The 9227-nt window shown below is 34.0% G+C and overlaps 1 protein-coding gene across 5 annotated transcripts in view; it reads left to right on the top strand.

The window, feature by feature from the left end:
- The first annotated feature begins 6194 nt into the window (after nucleotides 1-6194).
- The window catches only part of LOC108972892, a 98450-nt gene continuing 95417 nt past the window's right edge, over nucleotides 6195-9227 (top strand). For 4 of the 5 annotated variants that reach the window (XR_001993678.1, XR_001993677.1, XM_018939781.1 and 1 more), the window contains exon 1: nucleotides 6195-6249. The gene's annotated coding sequence lies outside the window, so the exon portion shown is untranslated. The remainder of the gene's footprint in view (nucleotides 6250-9227) is intronic. The other variant, XM_018939782.1, reaches the window with a different exon arrangement.

Below are 9227 nucleotides of genomic sequence, written 5' to 3'. Positions count from 1 at the left end.
AAAGAGTCACATTAAATTTTGTTTTAAAATTGGTAAAACTTTTACCGAAACGTTTCAATTGATGAAACGAGTTTATGACGATGATTGCCTATCCCGTAGAGTGCACGAGTGGTTTAAAAGATTTCAAAATGGTCGTGAGGACATAAATGTCGATCAAGATGTGGGTCAATCAAAATCCGTGATCACCGAAATTCCATCGAAACAGTGCTTGAATTCATATCCAAAACATCGATTTGTCGCATTTTGACCGAACATTTGGGCTTACGAAAGGTGTGTGCGCGGTTTGTTCCGCACAAATTGATTGACGACCAAAAATTGCTCAGAATCCAGCAATCGAAGGACGATTATTTGACCAAAAATCACTTGTTAACCATTAACCACTCCCGTATTGACCCCACATCAGGTCACCGTGCGACTTCTTCCAAGAAAGATAAGCGTTATGCAGACGTAGAGATTGTAAAGGCTTGCACCAGCATACTGCCGGCCATAAGGGTCAAGGAGCTTTTGGATCGTGCAAGAAGCTGAATTGAAGCCAATTTATTTTATTCAAAATAGTCTCTTATTTTGAATAAAATAAATAGTCTTTTATTTTGAATAAAATAAATTGATTTTGCCGAAAAAAAATCCTGTTTACTTTGTAACGCTCCTTGTACTTTATGATTTCAGTTCAAAAATTGCACTGCTCTGTGCAATGTTTCGAAAATATTTCTGTATATCTCAAATTATAATAGACCTTTTTATCAACCCTGCAGTCATTATGCTATTTTTTATGTTAGGTGTCGAGTCGGGTTTGTTATGAATGCATTTGCTGCGTCCTTCACTCATAATGTAGTAAAGTTGCCACAATGCCTTGACGATATTAAAAATATCTGAGGGGTTCTTCCTAAAAACTAGACTGCCTTGTTCAAGAGCAACAATCAGTATAACCCATATATTAAATTAGTGTTCTCTCGTATTAGCTCTGTGTTCTGGTTTTGACATATTTCTTTCTTTTTTTGAAGTTTGAAGTTTTTTTTTTTTCAAATGATTCTTACATGAATTTTTTGAAAACATGCTCAGATATTATTTTGGTATTTGTGAATTATATAGACTTTTATCAAAAACGGATAAAAGGTATTTTATGTCCGTCCCCTGGTTCTAAGCTACCTTTCCACGAATTTTCAGCCAACTAACACTACTTTCTTTTATATACACTAGGGAGTGTTTTTTTTTGAACTATGCATTTTTTCAATCCCATTATGAGATTTCTTTGGAAATAACCAATCAAAACTCCCTGGACCAAGAAATGTAAAAATTTTCCATTGAAAATACACGAAAATCGTGATTTTTTTCTTTAAATTTCTATTGCTCAGAGGCATTTTATGGTATCGCTTTGACTTTAGACACATATTCCTCTGAATTTCACACTCTACAAAAGTGTCCACGAAATTCGCAATTTTTTTTTATATATCTCGTAAATGACAAGAGCTATAGAAAAAGTGTACATGACAAACTTTAAGGAAATTTTATTTGCTACAAAAATAAATAATAATGTAATAAAAAAAATATTATTACAATATAATAGTTTTAAAACTAGAGTCGAGTCTTCGACAAGCGGGATTTTTTTATTTTTTATTTTAGCGGACTTTCATGAATTTACGATAATACTTTTTATAATTATTTTTAACATTTAAATTACAAGTTGAAATTTAAGAAGTAACCATTTATTTGAAAGTGCATTTATCGCCATCAGAAATTGAGCAATGCGCACACTAAACCGCGTTTTGTTGTAGTCAATGGAGTGCCGGCGCATAACTAGACCTGACTGGCAAATGCCTAGAAGTACAACTAAATCAACGTCGGTGCGCGCACTTTTCAATAGAGCTCTCTACTTTTGCTTGTAGAACACTTTGTGTTCATTTGCTGCACTGGTCCGTGCCGTCACTGCCTTAAGCGCCACCATCGCCACACAACACCGGCCACAGCATCAGCAGCAACGCCTTGCGTGACCCTCTGAACTGCTCTACATTAATTCGCCAGCCTTCTTTGCTGTGTTCGCCTTCAACCTTGCTTCGTTAAGACTGTTCGCGTTACTTTTTTCTTTCTTAAACAATATCTTAGATAAAATTAGCTTTGCTTGAATTTATTTATTTCCATTTTCCTACGACTATTTCACATTGTCCGGTTGGGGATAAATATTTCAGTGTGATCGGTGGGCACTTTTCGATAAATTTTTTATTTGCTGCTCTTGTTGTTTTTCTTCTTATTGTATTTGTTTCCAGTTGCTATTGTTTGTGTATGTATATTTTCTTGTCTTGTATGTTTGCTTCTTGCGCAATTCTTTTGTTTATAGATTGTTTTATAAAATTAAAACAAAAAAGGAAGAATTGATCATAGCGATAAAATCTTTATTTTCTACTCGCATACTATCTTATAGGCCAAATTGTTGCTAGATAATATTTGACTTATTTTGCTGTGCCTATTTGCTGTAAAGCACTATAAATTTGGGCTGCCATAGGAGATGAAACTATGTTGTAGCCGATCAGTAAAAAATAAATTTTTATTTTTTTTTTCAAATTACTTTAATTTACTACACGTACATATGTACAATTTATCGAGCACTTCTCGCGAAAATAACAGCGAAATTAAGCCGATTTTCGTTTTTTTCTTATGCAACTATACTATACTATATGTCCAGCAATTCTGGAACTTCAAGTAAGAAATATAAATAAAATACCTGAAACCGTAAACGTATGAATACGATTCTGCCGAATGAGCATAGAAGGTCTAATAAAAGGAAATCCATTATTTTTGAATTTAGTTGACGGTTTACTTTAATATAAGCAGAGATATTCGAAATGGACATTGTTTTGTTCGATAATTTGAAGATAACTTTCCGTTCCATTGGAAAACTGAGACGGTAAATTTTCACACGTTTCTTTTGGAGCTAATTTTTTACCAGCACAAACATTCAACACACATAGTAAGAGGTAGTCTTCTTTGATACCAGATGCAATATATAACTTCAATGCATAAGAACATCTCAGTCAATCTTCCGAAATTTCTGCTCAGTCACTTTCGATGTAAGTGGGTTGGCAATGTCTTGATGAAACATAACTTCTATCCTCTTGGTAAAATTTGACCGCATCTGGGCGATTTAAGTGGTAAAGTTATTGACGGTACAGGTGTGAATAAAGAGTTTGGTTTTAGAGGAGCAGCTCATGTGAGACAATTTCCGTCCAGTTTTACCAAAAATACAGCAAACCCTTCCTGACAGTCAATCCTGGCTTGGCCACCGTTATAGATTACTAAAGCCATCTATGGAATAATAATAACAAAACACCAAAGTATTATGTAATTATACCTGTCTCTTATACACATCTAGATGTGTATAAGAGACAGGTATAAAATGTTCGGTGACACCCGAACTTAGCGCTTCCTTACTTGTTTTTTTTATTAATTTAGATTGAATAGCGGCATTTAATGAATGTGTAAATATTATAGTTAGGTTTTTCCCATCTACAATACCAACTTTCTCCAAGTGCCAAGGGTATTTATTTTCAAAAAAATACACAATAATTGTTAAGAAAATTCACATGTTTTTAATTTTAGAGGTTAGATGGGTTTCAGAAGTACAAAAGGAAAAAAACTTACGCGTTATTCTTTAATATAAACAATCATATATTTCAAAAATTAATATGGCATATCAAATGTACACCATTCAAACTAAATCCAAGAGTCCAGAACTTTTCGAGAAATCATGTCCACCGACTTCGGAGTTTTGAGAAAAACGCATTTAAAGTCTGTGCGCTACACCCAGTGGCCTGATGGGTCTAATAGTATTAAGTTACAACTTCTTAGACGCCATTAAATATCACAATTTCTTGAAATAATCGAATCTTTAAACTTTTCTCGCAATAATTCGGCTGTTGCACGAAGCTCCTTATAGTTGAAGCCTGATGTTTTCTAGATCAACTACTACCAATTGAGACCTTCGAAAGATGGTTATTGTCGATCTAAACCGTTCTTGTTCATGAATAATTTGTGCATTTTCTTCGAACCAGAATTTAAGTTTTGTTTTTTATTTTTACCGCACCACTCAGAAAAAAGTGAGCCTCATCGTAGAAATTGATTTTCTTAAAGAAAACGTTATCGCTTTTAAGTTGTTTCATAGCAAAATCAGCAAATTCACGACGTTTACGGTGAATTACGGTCCAACGGGTTCAGTTCTTCAGTGATCACAATTTTATGCGGATGCAAGCCTAAATTCTTTTTTAAAAACTTTTTGAGACAGTCCTAGTTATTGAGAACGTCTTGAAATAGACCAATTGCGGTCTTCAGCAATACTTGCCTGAACGGCAGCAATATTTCTAATACTTCGAGTGGTCTTTTTCTTATTGGCATTTTAACATTATGTAAAGAAATCGTATGCCCAAAATTTTCAATAGTTCGACGAATAGCGAGCACAGGTGGACGGTTATTAATATCATAGACGGACAAAAGCGCACGAAAAGTTGCAATTGGAGAGCGATTATTTAAAAAAAATGAATAATTTGTAAACGTTGTTCTTACGTATATCTTTGCGTGATGCAACTGAAACATAACTGAACATAATGAAAAAAATAACATAAAAAATGGAAACGACAATTAAAAGTCTTATCATTCCTATTGGAAAGCCTGATACTTATTTCCATTAGTTTTAGGTGTTATAAACAACTGTTAGGAGAACAAAGCTAATATACTCCTTGCAACGTATCAATGATTTTCGTTTTGGTTTCGAAAATAGGAATGTTTTTCTGGGGTGTAACCACTATTAGTGTTTTTATACATTTTTTATACATAGAACAGAGAGCGAAATTCCCACCAACATACATTTACCTACAGTTGTAAAGTATTAGTTTTACTTCTCTATAACAAAATTTGTTTTTAGCGCAATTCTCACATTTAATTGTTAAGTTATCTAATAATAAATGCAAGGGCTAATTACAGTTTATGTAAACATCAAGCTCATTGACTCAATTAATAATAATTAATAATTTAATTTTGTTTTTGGGTTCGAATGCTACAAACTCAAAGCTATTTTCACAGCTATCTAAAGAAAATTCCTCAGTCAATTTGTTCATAAAATTAGTCATATTAATTAGTGTGCAGACAAAGCTATGTTTCTCTCCAAATTAGCTCAATCATCAGATTTTTCTTTATTTTACAACACTGTGTTTGTTTGCGTAAACAACTAACTGTAATGAATAGTTTGCCAGCCTACTTACATACTTGCACATATACATATGTACGTACATACATATATTTAATTAGCATACTATTACAACTGTATTAAAGCATAAACAAGACATAATGTCTAATAAGTGCTTTCCGAGCATATAACATTTACACACTTTAAATCAAGTGTTTGCTCACATTTGTTGTGTGAGCCGAGGGAGCATATTACTTCGTTACACTTTTTTGTGTGTCACTGTGATTATGAACGTTTGCAGCTTTATTACTTAATTAACTTAATCATTGCACTTTTACTAGCTATTAGTGTACTTAACGCTGTTTTCTGCTTTGTGAAGTACTGCGTTTATTAAAAACAAAATATTTTTGTGTTTTTAGTTTTTTTGTTACTACTTTTGTTATTATTATTATTTTTTTGTTATTATTATTTTTTTCTGTGACTTTGTAGTTTTACGTATAAACCGCTCGAAAATGACTTTTGAACTGAATCGCGAAGGCACGCAGCTTCGTGTGCCCATTGTCCACTAGACAGCGGCGGTCTCCATCCCTTTTGTTTAGACGTCAAGCCGTTAAATTTTCGGCTTTCGGCTTTTCTTATATGTTTAATTCAAGCGTGCGTTTCGGCTTTGTTTTGTGTGACATTTGAGATTTTAATTTGCTTTTTAAATTTTTTTTGGGCACGCAACCTTGACATAATTTTTTGCCTTTTCTTTTCCGCCATTTCGGTTTGTAGTTCGTTCGCAGACAGTTTTTGTTAGGTCTAATATACTGCTCTACTACATAATTATATTAGTTGCGGTGTGATAATCGCAAGTGCAGACAATGCATTAGATATGGAATTTCTTAGTTATTAGGACTGTATATATACATATATTTTATTAAAATACATACCTACATACATACATATACAACATTTAAAAATTAAAAAAAAAAAAAAAAAAAATGAAATAATATAATTTATAAAATTATTGTTATCTTTCGTTTCAGAAAATTCGTTGGTTGTTTGCTGCGTAGCAATTTTAAGTGCAATTAAGTCATGTAAGTCCAAAAAAATCTTTTTTTAATTACTGTATTTTATATACTACAAAATGCTATGTATATCATATCCAAGTCTGAGCAATTTACCATGTAACTGTTCTTATCGTTATTCTTGATTAGCTAGATTGCCCCCCAGAGTGCATAAATGCTAACTTTCGTTTCAAGAATGAAATCTAAATTGACTTGCATGTTCTGATAAGCATCAGCTCTCAATTTCAATTTAATTTGCCAGTTGCCATTTTCATAGTTAGTTAGAAAAAACATTTAAAATTAACTGGTTTTGTTGCCTACAATACAGCTGTTGTGTTTTTGTTTCGATTTTGTGCAATAGCCATTGTTGGGTCACTGATTTACAAGATCCTTTTATGTATGAATATTTAAGAGTCTGAAGTGTAGCACTAAATTGAATTAGTGAATGTTTAGCGATACATTCATTTCAACATCAATTAACTAAATTTGAGGTTTTAAGGGAAAAAGATTTGAATATGTAAGGTATTATTATGTAAATTCGAGTCAGATTAAACTATTGCAAAAAAAGGCATTTTTTATGTAGATTTGTTTTTGTAGCGACAGAAAATATTCCAAAAACTATTTCGAAGAATGGTGCCGAGTATACATACAGTCCCTGGCCGGTTCAGATTACTTTGACCCGACTATCGTGTGAACGATTTCTTGAGAAAACATTTTCTTCGGCACAATAAAACTACTTTGTGAGTTGAAGCGAATAAAAATTGGATAAATAATCACATAAGACCATATTCATTCAAATAATTCCATTTTTATTTCTTCTTTCTGCTCTTAGCCTAAGAGCTGCGTATTTACAACTCGAGTTCAGGTTAAAAATGCCTACATTTCGCCTACATATACTTTAGATCCTGTGTAGAACAGTTATCTTCTTCAAGTGATTGATTATCCCATGTTTAATAAAAAAAGTATTATTAAGTTACGGGTCGAAGGTGATGACCCAATATACGTTGTTTTTAAGTGTTTCGATATTACCAATTTCGATTCAACTTCTCTACCACTTTCCGCTCCTCGATGTTGTAATTAACGGGTTTTTCAATAAGATCGCAGTTTTATTTAATAAAACAAAAACGGTTTGGGATATTAATGAAGTTCTTTATACCTGTGAAAGTACATTCGATACCATTATGTATGCAACTCGATTGCTTTTGCATGGCCACCACGGACCTGCTTGCCGAATTCCAGAAGCTCAAACCCAATTTTCACCGGTTCTTAAGCATAATGGCATTATCGCACAATTTCATTTTCGATATTCATACGAAGTTCATCAATCGTCGTGGGCTTGTTGGGATTGACCATAGATTTGACGTATCCCCACAGGAAATAGTCTAACAGATTCAAATCTCACGACCGAGGTAGCCCATTGTTTGGACACTTCGTGAGATAACATGTTCACCAAACTTGGTTTTCAATAAATCGATTGTTACTTTTGTTGTGTTTGCGGCTTGTTGAGCCTCCTGTTGAGAAACATATTGTTAAAGTTCATATCTTCCAATTCTGGCCAAAAATGTTCGATTATCATTGAGCGGTAGCTTCGCTCAACGAATTTTCTGAATGTCCGTTCACAGTAACATGCTGGTCTTGATCATTACGAAAGAAGTACGACCCAATGACGCCGGCCTATAAGCCGCACCAAAAGGTATTTTTTTCGGGATGCAATGCTGGCTCGTGGAGTTCAATCCACACGTACTTGACCAATAATGCTATTCAGCCAGAAATGTGCCTCATCGCTGAAGATGATTTTTCGCTGAAAATCCATCACAGGGATCCCCAACGTTTGAGAATGACAGGTTTAAGGTCGATGGATAGAAACTCTGGTTCCTATTAGTAAAAACAGTAGCAGTTGATTTTCACGAGCGTCTCTTAAGGCGAATTTTTTTACCAGTAAAATCATTCTTCATAGACCAGAACAGGTAGTAATCACTTACTTAATACCAGGTAGGTATTTTAGGATGATGCTTATTAACCTTCTAACCAATCGTTTGGAGCTTCCGGCGATGTAATATCTACAAGTGTTCCTTTCCCTTCAACATAGAAAGTCCACTTCTGGGCGATTGCTTCGATCAGATCGTCCAATTGTTGACAGTGCAGCTCCAAATTAAGTGTTTGGCGGTAGATGAACAGCTCATAGTAGATGAAAACATTCCTGATCGTCAATCCTGACTATACTACGGTTTTCGTCGGACCACCGCTATTAAAGCACGATCGTTTTCGCTTGATGTTGCCGCAAGTTCCCCAATTTTTATCGTCGGTAACCACCCACCGGAAAGCACCCACTTTAAATGAATTGTTGTTATTGTGTTTCAGCTGCAGCTCGCAAATGGAAATTCGGTCCATTCGTGTTTTTTTTTTTTTGTTTTGTTAACTCGCTGGACACACGAGCTTCTTTTTGTATCCAAGCTAATTTAAGTGATATTGTCTAATCAAAACAGTGCTTACATTATTTTATCGATATTTTCAATAATTGGGGTCCAGAGAGTGGTGCCTTACTGCAAGCAAAATTGAGCGTCATTTCTATTGCAGTATCAGCCATAACCATAAAAATTTTCAGCCCCTAGGCAAACAATGCTGAGCCAGGCAATCATAAAAATTTCCAAAAACTTTTTAGTACGAAATCTTATCTTTAGAATGCTATATAGAATAACTCTATCATACTTATACAACAAAGCAAGGGATGGATTATTAAAGCCATCTATCGGATAAATTATGGATTTCTCTTTACTAGATCTTACGAGTATATTTCGCTAAACATCCCACAACTCAAGCCGAAATCTAAATAAAATAAAAAAGCCAATGAATTCGTCATTTTTGTACCAGCCATTTGCACAAAAATTTACATAAAGACTGTAATTGCAGCGAATGCAAATGAAAGCGATTGCATAATTATGAACATTCCAGCGAGGACAGACTCCAGCTCCAGCGCATACTAACTTCTATCATAAATTTGTTTTTGT

This window comes from Bactrocera latifrons, unplaced genomic scaffold (genome assembly GCF_001853355.1).
Source record: "Bactrocera latifrons isolate USDA-ARS-PBARC rearing strain unplaced genomic scaffold, ASM185335v1 scaffold_437, whole genome shotgun sequence".
In the NCBI taxonomy this organism is placed as follows: Eukaryota; Metazoa; Arthropoda; class Insecta; order Diptera; family Tephritidae; genus Bactrocera; species Bactrocera latifrons.
Note: the sequence above shows the minus strand (reverse complement) of the source record. Positions and strands in the feature narration are given on the sequence as shown.